This window comes from Zalophus californianus, chromosome X (assembly GCF_009762305.2).
Source record: "Zalophus californianus isolate mZalCal1 chromosome X, mZalCal1.pri.v2, whole genome shotgun sequence".
NCBI classification, from domain to species: domain Eukaryota; kingdom Metazoa; phylum Chordata; class Mammalia; order Carnivora; family Otariidae; genus Zalophus; species Zalophus californianus.
The window spans coordinates 17,214,919-17,238,666 of record NC_045612.1 but is presented as its reverse complement, the minus strand read 5'-3'; the positions used below and the strand labels follow the sequence as shown (position 1 = coordinate 17,238,666).

The 23,748-nt window shown below is 42.6% G+C and overlaps 1 protein-coding gene across 1 annotated transcript in view; it reads right to left on the bottom strand.

Annotated features, from left to right (window-relative positions):
- Positions 1–23,458, bottom strand: part of PLAC1 (placenta enriched 1) — a 41,096-nt gene extending 17,638 nt beyond the window's left edge. Inside the window, exon 1 of the mRNA XM_027609327.1 lies at positions 23,409–23,458. The gene's annotated coding sequence lies outside the window, so the exon portion shown is untranslated. The remainder of the gene's footprint in view (positions 1–23,408) is intronic.
- Positions 23,459–23,748: the final 290 nt, after the last annotated feature.

The following is a 23,748-nucleotide window of genomic DNA, read 5'->3' as shown; positions in this document are numbered from 1 at the left end:
TGGACTTGTCCCTGAAATGTACTGACGTGTAACATCGGCACCCCCCGCCCGGGGCCCCAGCCTTCCTTACTGGCTGGTGGGGAGGGCTCCCATGTGAGTGACAGGTAATGGAAAATCCGCAGAAGCGTGACGGACAGCATTTGGGCCCTAAGGTCAAAGTCTAAAGGAGAGTTGCCTCTCAAATCTTTTGTGCTCTTGCAGCTCGTTTTTCCCTTGGAGGAAATACATATAGGTCATAGAAACCGTAATTTTTGATACCTACCCATCCTTATTTAGCGTGGGCGGGCACTCTGACTTAGCAGATGTTCCCACCGACCCCTGGGCTCTACTGGAGGATTCGGAGGGATCCCTGGTGGGTAGAAAGAAAGCCCCCAGTGATGGCCACATGAGCGGTGATGCCCACGCTGTCCTACAAAGCACATTCGGGGCTTGGATTCCCTGCCTCAGAGGATGTACAATGGGCCTCCAAAGCTCAAAGGCTAGGAAGCCATGGCTTCATTAGCATTAGCCCGGGTGGTTGAACAGTGCTTTTTACTCCAAAGCATCTCCATATCTGTTCAGTCTCCTCTGATGTGATGAGTGGGGTAAGTAATGTTTTTCCTATTTTGTAAGAGAGAAAATAAATACACATCAAAGTCTATATTCCTTAACATGCTTGTAAGTAACTATGCTTCATTCAGTTAGGGTCTTGCTACCCCCCCTTTATTCATCCAACAAATATGTACTGAGCACCTTTTTCAGACCAGCACCATTTTAGGTGCTGGAATATACAAAAGTGAACTAAGACAGGGTCCTTACGCTAATAAGAGTTTACAGTCCCAAATCAGAGACATCTTCAATAGAAAAACCCACCCATCATTATTCAACATTGAATGGTTAATCTCAATACATGTCATTACAACTGTGATAAAATGATACCAAGGCTAGCTTCAAGTGTTGTGAGAGTATATAACACAGGGAGCTAACCTAGTCTGGGGTCTGGCCAGGCCTCCCTGAAAAAAAGACATTTCCACATCAGTTCGAAGACTCAGAACTGGGGCTGCAGATGGGGAAGAGAGAGAGCACGTGCCAATGGACTGGTTAAGACCAAAGCTACAGAGCTGGAGCCCAGGTCAGCACATCCCGTCCCTACAACTCTGTTGGTTTTATGTTCCCTTCTTGCCAGCTACTCCTTTCCCTATGCTGCTACCAGCCACCATTTGCTCCCCTCATCTGAGCGCAACTCAGGTGGGTCTCTATCTTTCATCTTTTTTTTTTTAGGTTTGATTGTTATTTATTTATTTGCTTGTTTGTTTTTAGTAATCTCTACACCCAACGTGGGGTTCGAACTCACGACCCCAAGATCAACAGTCACACTCTCTTCCGACTGAGCCAGCCAGGTGTCCCAATCTATCTTTCATCTTTGAAAATGAGTCAATAGAAGCAGGATCCCATAGCATAAAAATCCTGACATCTTGGGGGGTGTGTGTGTGTGTGTGTGTGTGTGTGTGTGTGTCTTGTAGATGTGGGACGATAACGACAAATATATAAGAAACATTGCCTTAGAGATGGCCATTCCTCATCCACTGCCGCAAAACTGAAATCACCTGGGGTGCTTCTTTTGGCCAATTTGTCTTTTAAATCCTAGGGAACTGAATCTAGAATGATTAGCGGGGTGGGGAGTGAGGGGTGGGGGCCTTCGTGCAAGCCATTTTGCCACTCGGGATAACACCCTTGAGATCCACCCAACTTGGTGCCCATTCCTTTTCATCATACCACGGTTTGTTTAACTATTCACCTATTGAAGGACATTTTGGTTGTTTCCAGTCTTTGACTATTACAAATAAAGCTGCTATAAACGTTCATGTACAAGATTTTGTGTGGACGTAAGTTTTCATTTCTCTGGGATGAATGCCCAGGAGTGTGATTGCTGGGTCCTATGGTAATTGCATGTTTAGTTTTATAAGAATAAACTGCCAAACTCTTTTCCAGAGTGGCTGAAGCATTTCGCATTCCCACCAGCAGTGTCTGAGAAATCTGGTTTCCTTACATTCTCGCCAGCATCTGGTATTGTCACTACTTTCGGTCATAGCTGTTCTAATGGGTGTGTAGTAACACCTCATTGTGGCCTAAATTTGCATTTCCCTAATGGTTAATGATGGTGACTGTGCTTTCATCTATTTACCATCTACATTTCCTCTGCTGAAATGTCTTTTCATGTCCCTTGCCCATTTTCTGATTGGATTTGTTTTGTTTTGTTTTGTTTTTACTGTTGAGTTTTTTAAAGGTCTTCATATATTTGAGATATGAGTCATTGGTCAGATGTGTGGCTTGCAAATATTTTTGCCCACTTTGTAGCTTGTTTTTTCATTCCCTAAACAGGGTTTTCACAGAATAAGAGTTTTTAATTTTGATCAAGTCCAATTTATTGATTTTTCCTCTTATATATTTTGCTTTTGGTATGAAGTCTAACACCTTTTGCCTAGCCCTAGGTCCTAAAGATTTCCTCCTATGTTTATTTTTTAAAGTTTTATAGTTTTACATTGACTTAGTTTGAGTTAATTTTTGTATAAGGTATGAGACTTAGGATGAGGTTTGTGGTAGTTAATTATGTGTCCACTTGGCTAGGCTATGGTATCCAGATATTTGGTGAAAAACCTGGATGTTGCTGTGAAGGTATATTTTTAAAAGAAAAGATTAACATTTAATTCAGTAGACTTTTAATAAGGCAGATTCCCCTCCTTAATATAGGTGGGCCTCATCCATTTAGATCAAGACCTTAAGAAAAAGACTACCTCTCCCAAGGAAGAGGGAATTCTCCAGCAGACTGCCTTTGGATTTGAGCTTCAGTGTCAGCTCTTCCCAGAGTCTCCAGCCTCCTGGCCTATCCTGAAGATTTGGACTTGCCAGCTTCCACAATCACACGAGCCAGTTTCTTAAAATAAATCTCTCTCTCTTTCCTTCTCTATACACACATTCTCTCTCTCTGTCTCTCGGTTCTGTATCTCTAGAGAACCCTTACTAATACAAGGTTATTTTTTTTTCTTTTAGCCTATAGATGTCCAATTTCTCCAGTACCTTTTGTTGAAAAGGTTATCTTTCCTTCATTGAACTGCATTTGTACTTAAAAAAAAAATCATTTGGGCATATTTATGTAGGTCTATTTCTGGATTCTATTCTGTTCTATTGGTCTATGTGTTTATTCCTCTGCCAATACCACACAGACTGTAGGTATGGGCCAACTGATTCCTCCCACTTTATTCTTTTTTTTAAATTTAGCTATTCTAGTTCCTTTGACTTTCTGTATAAATTTTAGATAAAATCCTACAAAATTCTTGTTGGGATTTTGAGTAGGAATTATGTTAAACCTGTATATCAATTTGGGGAGATTGATATTTTTACTATGCTGAGTCTTCAAAATCCATGAACATGGTATGTCTCTCCATTTTTTTTAGATCTTCTTTTATTTCTTTCATTAGCATTTTGTGGTTTTCAGCATATAAGTCTTATGCATATTTTGTTAGATATACATCCAAGTCTTTTTTGGCAATTATAAATGGCATTGTATTTTTGATCCTGGTGTCCATGTTTTCATTGTTTGTGTATAAAAATACAATAGATTTTTCAAAAAAGGTTTTATCTATTTGAGAGAGTGAGAGAGAGAGCGATCATGAGCAGGGGGTAAGGGTAGAGGGAGAAGCAGACTCTCCGCTGATCCTGGGGATCACGACCTGAGCTGAAGGCAGACGCTTAACTGGCTGAGCCACTCAGGCACTCCTATAATAGATTTTTGTATGTTTATCTTTTATCCTGTGGCCTTGCTGAACTCACTTACTAGTTCTGGAAGTTTTAAAAATAGATTCCTTGGAATTATCTATGTAGATCATCATGTCATCACCAAATAGGAAAAGTTTCATTTCTTCCTTTCTAATCTGTATGCCTTCTATTTTTGTTTCTGACCTTATTGTACTGGCTAGAACTTCCAGAATTATGTTGAGTAAGAGTGGTGAAAGTGGACATGCTTGCCTTCTTCCTGATCTTAGGGTGAAAGCATTCAGTTTTTCATCATTAAACATAATGTTAGCTGTGGGTATTTTTGTAGATACCCTTTATCAAGTTGAGGAACTTCCCACCTATTCCTCATTTGCTGAGAGATTTGTATCACAAATGGATGTTCAATTTTGTCAAATGCCTTTTCTGCATCAATTGATGTGAACATGTCCTTTTTTTTTTCTTCAGCCTGTTAATATGGTGGTTTACACTGATTTATTTTTGAATACTGAACCAGACTTGCATACCTGGAATAAACCCCACTTGGTCATGGCGTATAATTCCTTTATATTGCTGAATACATTCTATTTGTTCACATTTTGTTAGGGATTTTTTGCATCTATATTTATGAGGGATATTGGTCTGCAGTTTTCTTGTACTATCTTTGGTTTTGGTATCAGAGTAATACTAGCTTCATGAAATGAATTGGGAAATGTTCCCAGTACTTCTATTTTCTGGAAGAGATTATGTATAATTGGCATTACTTTTCCTTCAAATGTTTGGTAGAATTCTTTGGTGAAGCCATCTGGGCCTAGAGATTTCTTTTCGGGGAGTTCGAAAATTATGGATTTAATTTCTTTTAATAGCCCTACTAATTTCTTTTAATAGGGCTACTAACTATATCTATTTTTGGTGAGTTGTGGTAGCTTCTGTTTTTCAGGGAATGGGTCCATTTCATCAAAGTTGTTAAACTTATGTGTGTAGAATTGTTCATAGTATTCCCTTATTATCCTTTTGATGTCTCCAGGGTCTGTAGTAATATCTCCTGTTTTGGCCTGATATTGGTCATATGTTTCTTCTCTCTTTTATCTTTGTCAGTCTTGCTAGAAATCTGCCGATTTTATTGATTTCTTACAAAGGAATGGCTTTTTGTTTCATTGATTTTTTTATTGTTTTCCTCTTTTCAATGTCATTGATTTCTGCTCTTGATGATTTCCTCCCTTCTGTTTCCTTTGTGTTTATTTTGCTCTTCTTTTCCTAGGTTCTAGAGGTGGGAGCTTAGATTGTGATTTAAGACCTTTCCTCTTTCCTAACGTATGTATTTGGTGCTATAAATTTCCCTCTCAGCATGGCTTTTGCTGTGTCCCACACATTTTGAAATGTTGTATTTTTATTTTCAATTTAGTTCAATGTATTTTTTTTATTTCTCTTGAGATGTCCTCTTTGACCTATGGATTATTTAGAAGTTTAGTTTCCAAGTGTTTGGATATTTTCCTGTTATCTTTCTGTGATTGATTCCTAATTTGAATCCATAATGGTCAGAGAACACACTGTATGTGGTTTTAATTCTAAATATGTTAAAATTTGCTTTATAGCTCAGGATGTGGTCTATCAAGTTCCATGGGTACTTGAAAAGAATGTGTATTTTGCTGGTTTTGGGTACTGTGTTCTATAACTGTTAATTAGATCCTGTTGGTTGATGGTGTTGCTTAGTTCTTTTATATCTTTGTTGATTTTCTGTCTAGTTGTTCTATCAATTGTGGAAAGAGGAGTGTTGAAATCTCTAAGTACAACTGTGGATTTATCTATTTCTCCTTTCAGTTCTATCAGTTTTTGCTTCACATATTTTGCTTCAAAAACAGCTCAGTTGTGTGGCACATACACATCCACTTTGCCAATCTCCGTCTTCTAATTGGTGCATTTAGACAATTTACATTTAATGTTAATGTTGATATATTAGGGTCAATGTTTGCCATTTTATTTTTTGTTTCTGTTTTTCATTTGTCTGTTTTCTTTTTCCTGCATTCCTGTGGGTTATTGAATATTTTTTGGAATATCATTTGGATTTATGTCATGGCTTTGAGTGTATATCTTTGTATAGATTTTAGTGGCTCCTCCAGGTATTACATTGTAGATACATAACTTGTCACAGTCTAATGGTGGTGGTATTTTATCAGTTCAGGAAAGTGTGGAAGCCTTACCTCCATTTATGTCCCTTTGCCCTCTCCAGTTTATAATATAATTGTCTTAAATATTTCCTCTACGTACATTTAAAACTATATCAGATGGTGTTATAATTTTTGCTTCAACCACCAAACATAATTTTGAAGACTCAAGAGGAGAAGGGAAGTCTATTTAATTTATTCATGTTTTTATTGTGTTCTTTCTTCCCAATGTTCCAAGATTTCTTTTCTTTTATCATTTCTTTTCTGCTTAAAGAACAACCTTTAGATATTTCTTTAGGGTAGGTACGAGGGTGACAGGTTCTCTTAGATTTTCTTCATCTGAGAATGTCTTCATTTTCCTTTCATTCCTGAAGGATATTTTCGCGTGATATAGGCTTCTGGTTTGGCAGGTTTAGCACTTGAAAAAATGTGCCAATTCCTTATTTGAAACATTGTTTTCCTGTAAGTAATATCTTTTCTCCCCTGTCTGCTTTCAAGATTGTTTTTCTTTGTCTTTAGTTTTCAGAAATCTGACTATGATATGTCTGAGTGTGCATTGGATTCATCCTGTTTGGGGTCCTCTCAACTTTTTGAATATGTAGGTTTATATCTTTTCCCCAGTTTGGAAATTTTCAGCCATTATTTCTTCAAATGCTTTTCAGACCCATTCTCTTTCTCCTCTCTTAAGACTCCAATGATATAAGTGCTATATCTTTTGTTAAGGCCCCACAGGTTCCTGAAGCACTGTTCATTTGTTTTCCAGTCTATTTTCTCTCTGTGTAATTTCTGTTGTTATATCTTCAAATTCTCTGATTCTTTCATTTGTCTCCTCTGCTCTTTTATGCCTATCCACTGAATTTTTCAGTTCTAAAATTTCCATTTTGTTCTCTATATGTTCTTATTTGTTTGCTGAGACTTCATATTTCTTTGCTGAGACTTTCTATTCTTTTTATTTGTTTCAAACATGTTTGTAGTTGCTGATTGAAGTGTTTTTATGACAGCTGCTTCAAAATCTTTGTTAGATAATCCCAACATCCCCGTCATCTTGGTTTTGGCACCCATCGATTGTGTTTTTTCGTTCAGTTTGAGACCTTCCTGGTTCTTGGTATGAGGACTGATTTCCAATTGAATACTGTTCATTTTGGGTATCATGTAATGAAACTCTGGATCTTATTCAAACCTTCTGTTTTAGCTGGGGTTTTTTTTTTTTTTTTTTTTTCTGATGCTGCTCTGGGAGAGGAAAGGAGGGGATACTGCCTGGTTACTGACAGATTGGAGTAGAAGGTCAGGCTCCCCACTTGGCCTTCGCTGGCAGGGGTGAGGTGGGGGGGTCACAGTTTTTCCTGATAGTTTTCTATCTTGCTAGGTTGCCCATTTCCTGGTCCTTTGGCTAGGGAGAGCAGGCCTTTATATTTGTCTGCTCCCATTGCTGTTTTCTGAATTGCTGGCTTCTCTAGCAGCCAGTCTGAGATATGTGAGGCAAAGAGAAAATTCAGGAAACTCACTACCATGTCATTCTTTGGTTACCGAGGTCCTTAACCAGGCTGCCTTCTTCTCTCTATCTTTATCAGTCTTCTTATGTTTGTTTTATATATAATGTCCAGGGTTTTTAGTTGTACTTAATGAGAGGAATGGGGAAGAGCAGATCTATTCTGTCTTCTTGGATGCAGAAGTCCCCAGTTGACTTTTAGGATCCCACATCTCATATTAGTTAAACCTCATCACTTATTTGTTAAGATATGGTGTTTAAAAGTTACATTTTAATATGCTGTCTTCATTGAGTGAGTGGTTCATACTCATGTAGCTTGTGAGATGTTGAGGAAGAACCATAGATTAGGGCATCCCCAGAGTTTTCCAGCTGCCGAGCTGGTGACAGATTCCTTAAATCTGTTCTGCTCTTGAACAAACAAGTCTTCAAATATGTGCCCAGAGCTGCGATGGACGTTTAAAAGGCTATGGAAAAATTCATCCCCTAGACTCTCAGGGTTGTTAATGTCTAGTCGGGGAGATAAAAAAATGAATTTTTCATCTTAGGACCTGGCATATAGTAGACACTCAGTACATGTTTGTCGCATGAAGGAATGCTGCTGGCCAAATGCTAATTGCTCCCGGATGAGGGGAAGCAGCATGGGCTGGAGTAGTCAAGAAGAGATTTCTTAAGGAGGTAAAGGTTGGGTTGTCTTATAGGCTGAGTAGGATCTGGAGGTATTTTTTGAAGGAAAAACTGACAGGACTTGTTTATAGGGTGGGGGCAAAAGAGAGTAAGAAGCCAATGCGACTTCAGATGCTCAGTGACTGGGAAACAAGGGGAAGGCTATGAGTTTGATTCTGGACCTAATTAGCTTGAGCTGTAACAAAACATCCAAGCACAACGGCACAGTAAATATTTGGACTATCCAGAGCTGAGGGGAAGATTATACTAGAAAAACCCACCTTTTCACCTGAGTCTCCAGAAGATGTAGGACCTAGCCCCAACTTTGAAGCCAACAAACTGTGATTTAAGGCAATTCACAACGCCTCCCTGGGCTTTGATTTCCTCATCTGTAAAATGGGATGCATCGCTAGATGGTTTTTTTTTTTTTAAGATTTATTTATTTGAGAGAGAGAGAGCAAGTGTGGGGGGGTAAGGAGCAGAGGGAAAGAGAAACCCAAGCAGACTCCATACGGAGCACGAGCCTGACACAGGGCTCTATCTCAGGACCCCCAGATCGTGACCTGAGCCAAAAACCAAGAGTCAGATGCTTAACTGACTATACCACCCAGGCGCCCCGCTAGATGGTTTTTATGAGATAACATTGATCAGCACCTGGCATAGTATCTGGTATTTGGAAGGAGCCGTATACTTGTTGGAATGTTTTCCTTCCAGCTCTAAGGTTCTAGGATTCTGAGATTTCTTTGAACAGTCTTTACTGTAACGCCTTGTATGATGTTTTACTTAGTAGTTTATTTTCCCCAGCAGAGCTCACCAGTTTATATTATGTGAAGGTAAGAATGTAGGGGAGAGAAAATGTACATGTTGTGTCTCAATCTTTACAGACAGAAGTTTTTCTCTCTCTCTTTTTTTGTTTTTGTTTTTTTTTTTTTTAGAAGTTTTTCTCTCTTTTGAGCATTTGCAGTGTTCACGCTTGAATCAGCAAGGCCTCCATTTTGGCTGACTCCAGCCCTCCACTCTGGGGAGTACAACGGGCGGGTAGCCATTAGTACACAGGAAGGGAGGGCTTTGCGGTATCTTAAGGCCATTGGATTTTATTTATTTCCAGTTTGCTCAACATTTGTTCCACAGATCTGTACAGTTTAAAAATGGGTGGGGATGAGAAGAGGATGAAACCTAACTAGGCCTAGAGAAAAGGATGAACAACATTTGCCTTTCGCTATCAAACTGGGGCTCATAAGGCTTAAACATGAGACTTCCAGGCTTCGTCTTGTCTTTCTGAAAACTAAACAGTGCTGTGACTTTTCACATGGCATCTGAAGAGTTGACTTTGGTTTGAGAAACGGTTCCGTATCTTATTACTAGGATTTTATGAATCCATCCTCCATCTATCAGAAATAGTATTTATTTCCTTCAAATGAAAAAGATATTTTTCAGATTGTAAAGTAATATAAGCACATTATAAGGAATTTGGAAATTACAGAAATTAGAAAATGAAAGTCACTCATAATCCTACAACCTAGAGGTAACCAGTATTAATATTTCTTTTTTTTTTTTGAGAGAGAGAGCATGAACGGAGCTGGGGAGGGAGAGAGAGAGAGAATCTTAAGCAGGCTTCACACCCAGTGTGGACCCCAACATGGTGCTCGATCCCAGGACCCTGAGATCATGACCTGAGCCGAAATGAAGAGTCGGTTGTTTAACTGACATGGCACCCCAAGTATTAATATTTCTATTTCTTTCTTTCTTTCTTTCCAGTCTTTTTTACACACACACACACACACACACACACACACACACACGGGATCGTCCTGTATACCCCTTCTCCCACTTAACTTAGCTTGTGAGCATTTCCTCATGTCATTATGTAATCCTCTAAACATGATTTTGAATAACTACACAGCATTCCATAGTATAAATGTTACTGCATAGGATTTCATAGGAAGGACAACTTTTAAGTTGTTTCCACTTTTTCTCTATTCTAAAACATGTTTCTGAATTTCCCCATATTTATATTTTTTCGGGCATCTCTACTTTTTTTTAGGATAAGTCCTTAGAAAGAGAATTACTGGGTGAAAGAAGAAGAACACTGTTAAGGCTTTGGCACATGTCAAAGTGCCCAGTGGGAGAGTTGTACCAATTTGCATTCCCAGTAGTGTTTGAGAATGCCTGCTTCATTGCATTCATCCAGAATACTTCACCCACATGTATACCTGACCCTATGTGGGACCATTTTAATTCGAACGGCATTTGCTGAGCACCTACTATGTGTTGGGTACTGTGCAGCCATTAGACTCACTCCTGTCATGCAGTGTAAGTGCTAGGTAGATAATGTACATACAAAGATGATTAAAAACACAAGTGAAATATAACAACATACACATCCCTATGGCCAAGGCTGATATCATTCAGTCTTTAAATGGCTACTGTTGGAGGAAAGACACCGCACTAGCCAAGTTAAAAAAATAATTTAGTTCTGGTAAACACTTTAAAAATGCATCAATATGAATCTTGCAAATAATAAAGGTTCAGTTGTGATCATTTATGCTGTATTTCCTGGCGTACATTTGGGTATGAATGGAGAGGAATATTACAAATCCACATCTTTTAAAAGAGAAAAAAAAACAACAACAACCCCCATTCGGGTAAAAAAGACAATTTCTGCTTTTGCCAGGTCCTTTTAGAAAGTTAACCTGTTGGTTATCAGAGAAGGGGGACACAGAACACACAGAAAGCTAACCTCCTTCTGGCAGCTGGGGATAATTTGTCAGTCTCCTTTGAAATGTGGCTTTGTGCTCGCTAGTGAAGGCAGCTGGGACAGAAAAAGCATGACAGACAAAAGCTGAAATCCACATGAAGAAAGGTCTTTTTCCCAAAAATTACTGCCCGAGTTAGCAACGGTCAGAAAAGAAAGTACGTGTATATCTTCCCAGCAACAGGCACGTCTGGTCCTAGAGGAGGCCCTCTATGCTACGGGGATCATTTAGAATAGCGGTAGCCCTGAATAGGGCTGCTGGAGAGTGTTTAAACAACCCCTCCCACCCCCATGGAAAGTTACACTCTCAAATGAAATTGATTTAAAGCTGAGACTAAATGAAGGAAAGTATCATGTTTAAAATCCAATCAAAAGCATTTACTATGCTGAGGAAGATCTACTTAAGAGATAGTGGATGATGGCTCAAGAAATAGAGGTTTAAGAATATGATTGCAATTTAAAAGGGAACCACTGGAATCGCTAAAAGTAATCCCACCAAACTGGAAACAACCTACCTGTCCTTCAACCGGGTGAATGCATAAACTGTGGCACATCCATGCAATGGAATACTACTCAGTAATACCAAAGAATAAACTACTGATACATGAATCTCAAAATAATTATCCTGAGTGAAAGATGCAGTCTCAAAAGATTACATATTCTATTGTTCCATTTCTGTAACATTCTGGAAAAAGCAAAATTAGAGCAACATAAAACAGAGCAGTAGTTATCTGGGGTTGGGGGTAGAGGGATGGGTTGATTATAAAAGGCAGCATGAGAAAATTTGGGGAGGTAATGAACTGTACTATATCTTGATTGTGGTGGTAGTTACCTGACTTTATATATTTGTCTTAACCCATAGAACTGTACACCAAAAATAGTGAATTTTTCTGTATGCTATCTTATTTTTTTTAAGATTTATTTATTTATCAGACAGGAGGGGGCAGAAGGAGAGGGAGAGAGAATCTCAAGCAGACTCCCTGCTGAGCGCAGAGCCCAACGAGGGGCTCAATCTCACGACCCTGAGATCATGACCTGAGCCGAAACCAGGAGTCAGATGCTTAACCGACTGAGCCACCCAGGCGCCCCTGTGTGGCTCTTTTAAAAAGTGAATGTGTGCGTCTGGGTGGCTCAGTCAGTTAAGCATCTGTCTTCAACTCAGGTCATGATCCCAGGCTCCTGGGATGGAGCCCATCGTACTCCCCACTCAGAGGGGAGTCTGCTTCTCCCTCTTCCTCTGCCCCTCCACCCCATGCTCATGCTTGCTCGCTTTCTCTCTCTCAAATAAATAAAATCTTTAAAAACAGTGAATGAAAAAAATCTCATAAAGATAACACTATCGAACATGGGGAGGTGGAAGAAAGAGGGGAGGTTGGAGTCATGTTAAGGGAGTTCATTTTTTTTAATAGCAGGGAGTCAATAGATAAGGTCCCAAATGGATAAATCAAGAAATAGGAGTAGAGGCATATTATTTAGTGATACCAGAGTAACCACCAGCTGAATTGAAAACAGAATCTGTGAAAACGGTTGCCTCTGAGGAGTGGGAGTAGGGGTGGGGCCGAGCACTGTTGTTTTTTGTTCCAAGCTCTCCTGTATTATTAGGTATTTTTGAACCATGCTCATGCATTGCTCTGATTTAAAAATAAATGTAGTGGAAAATGCACTGGACTGGGAATCGAGAAACCTGATCTCTAAACCCTGATTCTGCACTAATTGAGCAACTCCCTTCTGTCTGGCTCTCAGTTTCTACATATGTACGACAACGGGGTTGTTGGACTTGATGATCTTTGAGACCCCTTACAGACATAAAAAAAAAAATGTATCAGATTAGATGCTTTGCATATCCACGACGAGTCTTTGTCAAATCCAACCCTGAGAGACAGACATTTTTATGTTTAAAGCCAGAAGGGATGAAATTGTCTCATTAAACAGTCTCGTTCTAACTAAGACACAGATTGGTTCAAAGACTCCCTTGGAAATGACAGTTAATTGACGACGGAGCTAGGGCTGGGGCTTCGGGCTCCGCATGGCTCTTGCCACGGCACCATGCAGCTGCTCCCTGGGATGACACCAGGAATGAAACTCATATGCTTGACATGGTTTCACTGGCCTGGGAAATGAGTCAGAATTTTGGAAGTGGTCCCAACATAAGCATGCATGGTGCAATACCATAGACATCCCAAAGTTGGTCATGGCTACGCTCAAGCCCAATTTGGGGGCTCCATTTCCTAATAACTGGCAGACAAGCTGCCTTTGACAGCAACTGCCAGCCTACTGACTCGCCCTTTTGTTGGTAGGAATCCCAGCACTCAGAAATACCACCATTCTCAGTCGGATTTAAAACAATGGTTTGACCATTTTTTTCTCATCAGTCTTTTATCTCCATGAGCTTTAAGCTCAGGCCACGTTTCACTGAAGTCCATCAAGGACGATGGAAGGTATGTCCACTTGGAAATTTTTATCAGGCACCATCAAACGAACAAGGTATCTTGGGATGGTTTAGCCTTCCCCATGGGAAGAGGGTTGAAACAGACCCCTGACTTTGACGGCACCATCTCCCTAGGAAGACCTTCCATGTTGACTAGCAAGGAAGCTAAGAGCATGTGTGATTTGCCGAGCACTCCCCTCTCCCCCTTTGCCTGGGCCTGCAGGCTCACTTGCCCCTCATCACATAAGGTCTGAGGTTTAGAGAATAAGGACACCATTATGCGGGGCTATCATTCTTCCTCAGTGGAAACAACACTGCCCTTTGTAAGCTCCCAGCAAACTTCAAAGGGTGTGGCTATCTTTCTGTGCTCCCTGGGAAGCCTCCTCGGGGAAACACTGCTCACAGTGCCTTTCTGGTACTAGAATCTTCTTCAGCTGATAGTGAGTTAAAACAGGAATTTTTAGGCACCCCCCCCATTGGCGCTTTGTCTCCTTACGAAGTAAAATTGTATTTTTAAACCCCCCTTGGAAAACACTTGTTTGCCAACTTTTGTGCCCCCCCATCTGTGCTCCCACTCCAGCCTGGCTGTCTGCCCAGCTCTGAATCCTGCCTTACCTACTGCCTGGCATTTACTTCACAACAGCTGGCCCAGGGATTTCAAGTGCTTAGCCTCAGCTGCCAGCTTCGGGAAGGAGAGGCCCCTGTAGCCGAGCTTGTGACAAAGACAGCATTTGTTTCCACACCAGCATTCTCAATGTCAACAGCAATGACAGGCTCCAAAGGGGATCATGCCCCATCGCTGCCCACTTGGGGAGAACTCCACGAGCCCAGGGATGTTCAGACAGCCAGCTTCCACGTCTGCTTTGAGTCTCCCCACCACACCGTGAGGGGACTGGAAACCAGTACCAGGATCCCCAATTGACCGTGGAGAAAGGCAAACGACCGGACGCTAGGAGATTGCCCAAGGAAATGATGATCGTATTGTTCCAAACAAGAATCAGAATACCTGGGTCTGACAAACATCCGTTTCTGAGATCGGCCACTTTGTTGATGTGAAAAATGCTCTAAACGTGGCTTGCTCATAGAGTGACTGACAGCGGTGGGGCCACCCAAAGTGGTGGCTAATGGGAAGGAGGCCGGTGTGAGAGTAGGTGTGCCTTATTTACCCTGCAGAGGCCCGGCAAAAAGAGACTGTGCCCCAGATCACCTCTCCCAGGGGGCTGGGTGGCATTCCTGTCTTCCCTCCACCAACAAATGTTGACTGTGCCAGGCGCTGGGATAATACAGATGACTCAGATCAGCCTTCATGCTCATCCTTCAGTGGGCCAACAGAAAATGGTGTTGGTGTGGTTCTTCTAACTGTAGAGATGGGTGTGTCTTGAATGACTCACTGGGATTCTCCTCCTTAAGAGAAGGATCCATTTTGTCACGAATCTGGTCAGACTACCCATAATGCCTAAAAATATAGCCTCCAATGATTATTTTGGTTGTTGGGTTTTTCTCTTCAGGAATAAAAGTGGTGCCAGTCTCTGATTCCTCAATAAGTTAAGCACAGCACTGCCATATGACCCACAACTCTACTCTTAGATATATATCCCAGGGAATGGAAACCTATGTCCAGACGAAAACTTGTCCATCGATGTTCACAGCAGCACCATTCACAATAGCCAAAAGGTGGAAACGACCCAAATGTCATCAACTGATGAATGGATAAGTGAAACATGGTCTATCCATACCATGGAATATTATTCATCCATAAAAGGAATGAAGTAGTGACCCATGCTACAACGGGGATGAAGCTTGAAAACACGGTGCTAAGTGAAAGAAGCCAGACACAAAAGGACATATGTGATATGATCCCAGCTACGTGAACTATCCAGAATATGCAAATCCACAGAGACAGAAAGTAGATTAGTTATACATCGGGCTGGGGGGAAGGAAGAATGGGGAGCAACTGCCTTGGTCACTGTCGAGAGGTGTTCCTAGCATGTAAGAGGTGCTCAATAATTATTCGTGGCGTTCTTTAAAAGAATGAATAAAATATATTTTTCTAACACTCTTCTGAGAGCCATCTGAGAAGCATGAGCCATTTTTCTCTAACATTTCCAGAAGGTAGGGAATCAGGTGAAGTATAAGGCCAGTGGGGAGAGAGGGAGAGTGAGCTCTGTGGTGTCTCTTCTTATGAGGGCACTAATCTCATCATGAGGGCCCCACCTGCATGACCTCATCTCAACCTAAAGACCTCCCGAAGGCCCCACCTCCAAGGACCATCACACTGGGGGGTTTGGGCTTCAACAGGGGAATTTGGGAAGGGGACATAATTTAGTCCCTAGCAGCCAGGATGCATTAAGTAGTCACAGGGCATCAATGGAAAGGATCATATTTGTGCGCAAGATACAGATGTTGATGTCTTCACTATATCTTCTCCCTCTGACCCACCAATGGTGCCTGCTCATCTTTGGCTCCTGCAGCCCCTAAAATCTCTTCTCTGACACGGTTTTCCTTGGGTTGTAGTATCATCTCCAAGCTCCCAAGAATCTAGAGGGGAGCAGTTTCTCTCACTCCCTTATTTATACTAGTAACGTTAGCCCACCCCCCAGCCCCCCGCCCAGGGAGTTCTGCCAACATCAAGGGTCACTCTCTCCACCCTTGCCCTGCCCTCTGCCCAGCCCCGATGCTTGCTGCTTGCTTTTTACCCAATAAGACATGGGCATTTTGCATTACACAACATAGCGGTCCATGCAGACCCCACAGCCCCAAAGCTGGTTGCCGGTGACAGGTTAGGGTGGGTGCCACCAGGAAGGAGAGTAGCAGGCTGGAGCTTCTGAACCGATGTGATTGTAGCAACCAGTCATCCCAGTGTCATATAAACACAACGATATGAAATAGTCCATGTTAAGGTGCCTGACACATTGTAAGCCCTCAATAAATGTTCATTATTATCCTTATCATAAAGGTATTTATGCCTCCATTAAAATGTTATTGAATATTTAGGCATATAGGTAAGTTGTTATGATGTATTATTAAGTGAAAGAAGGAGATTACAAAGAACGTGTACAGCATCATCCCATCTTTACAAAAAAGTTCTAGGTATAAGAGAGATATTATTGTATAGTAACTTCAGGCTCAGGATCTGAAGGCAGGTCTATTGTTTAATCTGTGCACTGTCACTTATTAGCTCTGTGACCTAGAGGGAGTTACTAAACCTCTATGAACCTCAGTTTCTTTAATCTGTAAAATGGAGAAGGTGTGTGTGTGTGTGTGTGTGTGTGTGTAGATACACATTAATGATACGCTTGCATAGCTACACAACCCAAGAGATGTGAGTGGATTATAATTTTACATCAGAATTAACAAGATTTCAGTATGGTAGTTAGATACACAGCGAACACACAGAAATCAAAATTTAGATGTCAGCAAGAAGCAGAAAATAGGAACAAAAACACCAATCACAAGAGCAGTGTAGGTTTAGTGCAAAGAGCGGAGTGTCCCCTCTGCCCAACTAAGCCGAGTTTAGCAGCCGTCTCACTGGTACTACACAGATTCCCAGGCCTACAAGCAAGGCTCTGGCCTCGGCCCTCTCCCGTCGGGGCTCAAGCCCAGCTGAGGGGACTGCCTGCCGGACTCTATGCCATCCCCTCAGCTTCCTGGTTCTCTCCCCAGTTGAGATACAATTGCTCCCACAGCAAACTAGTCTGCAGACCCGATCCCCTGCCTCCCACGTACACAACTTTATAGATCCTCCTCCTCACAAGGCCACTTTCACTTCTTAAAGACTATTTATTTGAGAGAGAGCGAGAGAGAGCATGAAGGGGGGAGGAGCAGAGGGAAAAAGGGAGGGAGAAGCAGATTCCCCGCTGAGCGCAGAGCCTGACGAGGGGCTCCATCCCAGGACCCCCTGGGATCATGACCTGAGCTGAAGGCAGACGCTTAACCGACTGAGCCACCCAGGTGCCCCCACTTTCGCTTCTTGAACCACACTTTAATTTTGTGAGAGTCCTTGCTTGAAATGTGCAGGGAGATGAATCTTGAGCAGTTTCCGGGGGAAAGGTTTCCATGGTCATAAATAGTACGGGTTCAGATCCCAGCTCTCCACTTGCTAGCTGCCTTGACTTGGTCAAGTCTCTTAACCTCTCTTCCCATCACTTTCCTCTTCCATTGTCTGGGGGCTAACACTGGCACATGGCTTTTAGGGATTTGTGAAGCTTACGTGGGATTAGGTACATAAAGGGTTTAGCACGGTTCCAAGCACACAGGAAGCTCTCAACGTGCAGGAGCTGCTGTCTTCCTTAAAACAGGAATATAGTGGAGCCTTGAACAACATGGGTTTGAACTGCACGGGTCCACCTATGTGCAGATTTTTTTTTTATATATAAATACAGTACAGTATTGTAAATGTATTTTCCTCATGATTTTCTTAATAACATTTTCTTTTCTCAGAGCATACCTTATTATAAGAATACAGTATGTAATACCTATAACATACAAAATGTCTGTTAATAGACTGTTTTTGTCATCAGTAAGGTCAACAGCAGGCCACTAGTAGTTAAGTTTGGGGGGAATCAAAAGGTACATGCGGATTTTTGACTGTGCAGGGGTGTGAACATGTTCAAGAGTTAACTGTAGTTTGTCCTAAACGGATAACAAAAGTTTCATCTCTTATATGCTACAGACTGCTTACAGCCACTAAACAGATTTCCCCACCCCTAGCTTTTGTCCAAGAGAGGTTCAATAATAACAGGATCTTAGTTTTAGCCTGGGAACCCCAAACACAACCGCACAGGACTCCTCAGAGTACAGAGGCTCAGATACAAGCTATGGACTTACCACCTAGATGGACAGAAAGAAGTCACATACAGGAAACACCCAGTCTCAGTGAGAATCAGGGAGCAGTCCTGAGACGTACGTATATTAGCAAATAGAGCCATATGGAAACGTATATAAGGAAATATGTGATCGCTACACAATTCTTTCTAAGCCCTGAAGCCACAGGGCTCTATTCATCCAGCAAAGGCAATTTAGACACAACAAAGTCATTTTTATATTCCCTTAAATGTGAAAACAAGATCATCTTCTAGCAAGTGCGAACATATGCAACCTTCACTCAGCTGAGCGGGTGCTGAATCCAGCCTCTGTTGGCAATCTCAATCAAGTGCATGGTCCCTTCCCATTGAGGAGGGAGACCCATCCCGGGGTATAAGGCGATTGAACCAGGCTTGGGCCACTCAGACACATAACAGGTAGAAATAAATGGTGCTTCAGAGAGTCCCAGCTAACGTGATTGCTCAGAGGCATTTCCATACTCACGGCCCCGCACGGGGAGTGCTGACTGGGAGTGAAGAATTACTTCACAGCACTGGGTTTTCTCACCCAAAGGAAAATGTTCAAGTCTAGGAAAGAAATTCTCAGGACAACCCAGGGAACTGAATCCTGAGCTCCCCCCGCCCCTCCTTTGCAGACCTCTCTCTCTGTACATTTTATGCTGAAATGTCAACAATATCAGTTCACCGCTGGACCAGGTCCATGACCAAACTGTGAAGGCCGAGAGAGGTGTTTTTCCACCTGAAAAGCCTCTCAAGACCTGTTGCATCAAGTAGAGCCCCGGGCAGAGGCTGAGGAGGGAGACTGTGGAGGCGTTTTGTCACGCTGCACCCCCAAATCCTCCCTGGGAGGCAGGGCACTAACCTGCACATAACTTAGGGGAGTTTCTTTCTTTCTTGTTTTTTTTTAGGGATATTGTGCACATTAGTTAACTACTCTGAAAGCATCATTTTCCTCATCTGTGAAATGGGGAGAAATAGCAAAATATATCTCAAGAGATTGTTGTGAAGATTAAACAGGGTAATGTCTTTAAATTGTTTAGTAATATGCAAGTCCTTGATACATGCTGACTGTTATTATTAGTACTGGCTAATCCTCATATATAAATTATTTTTATTTCTTTTTTTTAACAATTTTTTTAAAGACTGTATTTATTTATTTGACAGAGAGAGACACAGCGAGAGAGGAAACACAAGCAGGAGGAGCAGGGGAGGGAGAAGCAGGCTTCCCGCAGAGCAGGGAGCCCGATGCGGGGCTCGATCCCAGGACCCCGTGATCATGACCTGAGCCGAAGGCAGCCGCTTAATGACTGAGCCACCCAGGTGCCCCAAATTATTTTTATTTTTAAAAAGATTTTATTTGAGACAGAGAGAGAGAGAGAGAGAGAGCACGAGCAGGGGGAGGAGCAGAAGGAGAGCGACCAGCTAGACTCCCCGATAAGCAGGGAGTCCACGGGGCCTGATCTCAGGAACCCCAGGATCATGACCTGAGCCAAAGGCAGATGCTTAACCGACTGAGCCACCCTGCTGCCCCTATAAATTATTTTTAAAATTACTACAGCTTAGTATTATTTTCAGAAATTGTAAGTTTTATATAATTCCCATGTATCACAAGAAAGGACAACTGGAAACACGTGACTGGTCTCCCCACCCCCTTTTTAGCTATTTAAAAAAATCTTTCCCATATAATTTTTGACTGTTCTTCTTAAATTCAAAAAAAGCCTACTGTTCTAATCTGAAAGCATTCTAAACTTAGGGGAGCTTCTAAGTCAAAGAACCTTCTGTGCATCCTTTGGTAAAGACCCATTTGGTAACATGGAGGGTCACCTCTTGGTTCTTCTCCTTTGCAAGTGATTCTGCCTGGTTGGCTTGAAGCAGGTCACGTGCTCCTGTATGAAAGAGGAATTGCTTGTGCTAGTGGGTGTTTACCCAAAGAATACAAAAACACTCATTCAAAGGGATCCATGCACCCTATGTTTCTAGCAGCATTATTTACAATGGCCAAACTATGGAAGCAGCCTAAGTGTCCCTTGGCTGATGAATGGATAAAGAAGAGGTGATATCTATACGTACAACGGAATATTACTCAGCCATCAAAAAGAATGAAATCTTGCCATTTGTAACAACACGGATGGAGCTAGAGAGTATTATGCTAAGTGAAATAAATCAGTCAGAGAAAGACAAATACCATAGGATTGTGCTCATATGTGGAATTTAAGAAACAAAACAAACGAGCAAAGGGAAAAAAACAGAAAGACAAAGCAAGAAACAGACTCTTAACTATAGAGAACTGATGGTTACCAGAGGGGAGGCGGGTGTGGGGGGGGGGCGGGGAGGGGATTAAGGAGCACACTTGTCGTGATGAGCACCGGGTGATGTATGGAAGTGCTGAATCACTATATTGTACGCCTGAAACTCATATTACACTGTATGTTCACTATACTGGAATTAAACTAAAAAGACACAAAAATAAAGATGCAAAATCAATTTGCTCCTTGCAGAGAGAAAACTCTTGGTGTTACTGGAGGCGAAGGCTCCGGAGACCAGCAAGCTCTCGCTCATCGTTCCCATGGCCTCATGCTAGCCCCAACCGTTCTGCCCATTTCAGTCTGGATTTTTATTTGCGGTTCCCAGCCGGACTCTCTGACTCCATCCCCTTTTCTTGCCCCTCTTAGTGGCTCCTCACTGCCTACCACATCAAGTCCACACCCTTTCCCTTTTGGTTTGGGCACTTGAGGCCTTCGGTAACCCGTTCAACCAAAATTTCTGCTACTTTCCAAAGCAGCCCCCTGGTTAGCCACCGTGGAAGCACCTCCAGCCCCCAGCATGTGCTCCTTCCAGCCTCTCTGCTCTCGCTGTTCTGCTCACCACGCTTTCCTTCTTCCCTCTGTCTCCCAAAACCCAAGGCCTGACTTTCAGAAGTCGTTCGAGTGTCCAGTCACTGACTTATGTCTCCCCTTCTCTGTAGCCTCACAGCCCCTAACTGTACCAGACCATCGGGTGCAGTGACTTGTTGGACTATTGGAATTCTCCACTCCCCGACCTGACTATAGACGCCTTTCCCGTGGGCCTAGCTCTGTGCTATGTTCATTTGACCACACCAGTCGTTCTGGTCTCCTATAGACACAGCCTGAACCTCCACCTAGAATTTTTCAATAACCAAACACAGTTTCAGGGCCCCTCCACAGCTTTCAGCAGAGGACAAGTGTTGAACAGGCCAAAGCCTGTGTTTTGACAAAATAGCAAAGGTCCAATCAGTTTTGTTCCCATGCCCACCAATGGGCCACTGAGCATGGCCCTGGGCAGCAAGGTGGCCCCCAGAAAGAGCTTGTCATGTAGCCAGAAAAGAGCTTCAGGTCTTCTTAAGGACTTGCCCACCTGGTACAGACACTGTTGATGTTTTTATTTACTGAGCATTTAGTATGCATCAAGCACATTATAGCCATCGCCTCGCTTAGAATCCTCACAACATCCCTGTTATTTCCCCCTATATATTAGATGAGGAAACTGGATCAGGGAGATGAAGTGACTTGCCCCAAATCACAGAGCTATCTGCCTCTAAAGGTCAAGCTGTATGGCAAACAATCCCCACTCAAATCCTCTTGGTGTGGCCATCACCTTGCAAATCGGGCAGAGGGATGACCGGAGCTTGGCAGCATGCCCTGTGGGTACCCATCCTCCTGAGGCAGTGGGAGGGACGAGAACAAAGACAAAGCTACTGCCCTACGAACCTGCGGTGAGGGCTGCAAATTGTGATGTTCACGAACACGATCACAGTTCCACCTTCCTCTAGGCCAAAAGTTCTTAACATTTTCGGGGGTAGACCCCTTTGAGAATCTGAGGAAAGCTATAGGCTCTCTTCTTAGAAAACTGTATATAAATGCAAACACACAATTTTGTGTAGTTTCAGAAAAATTCATGGAGCTTCCTGTATTTCATCCAAGAGCTACAGACCCTAGGTTAAAAAGTCCCTGCTTTAAGCCAACCTAATTCTATGTTTTAAAAAAAGTGATAAAGTAGGCAACAACCTAGGACACACAAGCCAGGGTTTGCTTTATGGAAATTTTGTTTTCATGTAACTTTCAGGAGCATGCCTAGTCACCTCCATGAGATGCATTTGCAACAAGCATCGCTGTGCTCGCCTGGAGCGCCATGCAGTCAGAGATGACGATGGTGCAGATGACCATCATCAGGACTGCCAGGGCATGGAGCTAGAAATGACACATAGAGCTGGTAGGAAGTTTTGTTTTGTTTGTTTGTTTGTTTGTTTGTTTTGGTCACCAGAGGGGGGGTAGTCACTCAGCAGACAGCAGTGGCCTTGCTACATGGCGATTGGACTATATGACCTATAACGGCCCTACTCAGCACCGTGAGTCAAGGGTTCTAAGACCTATGGAAACCCAAAGAACATTCAGACTGCAAGTCCACTCTTGTTAAGTAGCTGATGGCTCCACGAGAGGCCAGGTACCCAATGGGGGTGGAATAAGTATATATTGGCTCCCTCACCTGAGTCTACAATCAACCTCCTTAACTCTGGCCCGTGTTATTCCAAATAGCAAGTGTTTGTTCCCCACCAACCAGAGGTCCTATTGTTCTTTTACAAAATAGTAGATAATCCCAACCCAAGTCATTCCAAGGCCACTTCCCCCTGGCCTCTTGGGTTTTGAGTAGACAAGGTCTTACTGTAATCTTCAATACTATTGTTAGTCACAGCCCAAGACCGCTTCGTCTAAGGCCCCCGCGAGTGTTTAAACCCTCATACAAACGGTGCTTAGTTGCAAGGCATAGATCTGATACATGGATCCTACAGCACTTTGTCCTTTTAAAAACCTTTGCACTTGAAAATGAGATGTTGCGTAGTATGTTTGAAGGAACGGTGGACCTGGAGCCCTTGTTCCTGCGTGTATATAGCCTCTTACCTCCCTGGGCCTCACTTCCCTCTCTCAGACAGGTAACAATCCTTACCCTGCTTACGTCACATGCGTCTTACCAGATTCGAATAAGAGAGTGTGTACAGAAATACTGTATTCACTGTAAAGTGTTCGACAAACAGAAGAATTCATAACCATTAGCAATTCAGAAATTTAGAAAACATTTATCGAGGCCATATTATTCCCAGGCACTTTATGTACGTTAAGTGCACACAGGATCTGAAACAGACTTGGAAAAAGGAAAATAAGGCTTCCAAGCCCACACTGCCAGGTGGCAAGGAACTGGGGCACTCTCTCTCTCTCGCTCCTCCTTTCCCCCTCCCCCAAGACCAGATGGCTTTCCATTATTACTCCACGTTGCCCTGTCCCAGAACATTCCCCCATTGGAATAAGAAATTGTTACTCACTTATGAAAAATATATGCTTGACCCTCCTTGAGACCTCCAAGGCAGTCGCTTCTGTTTCCTCCTTGTGAATGCGCGGCTGGGGATGGAGAGAGGAGAGAGAGGATGAAGCAGCCCCTCGGACTCAACCCCTCTATGTCAGAACTGTTGGAGAAGATGGCCGACAACTTCACGGTTCCCTCTTTCCCCGCCCCCCTTTCTAATTTGCAAGTTGTAAAAATGTGTCGCCCCCCAAATGCACCAGGTGTCTCCAACTTTCTAATTGAGCAAGGCAGACTCCTTCCCAGCCAAGAGCCTTGAAATATTTATCCAAATTTTAGCTTCACTGAATTAATGCCTTAAG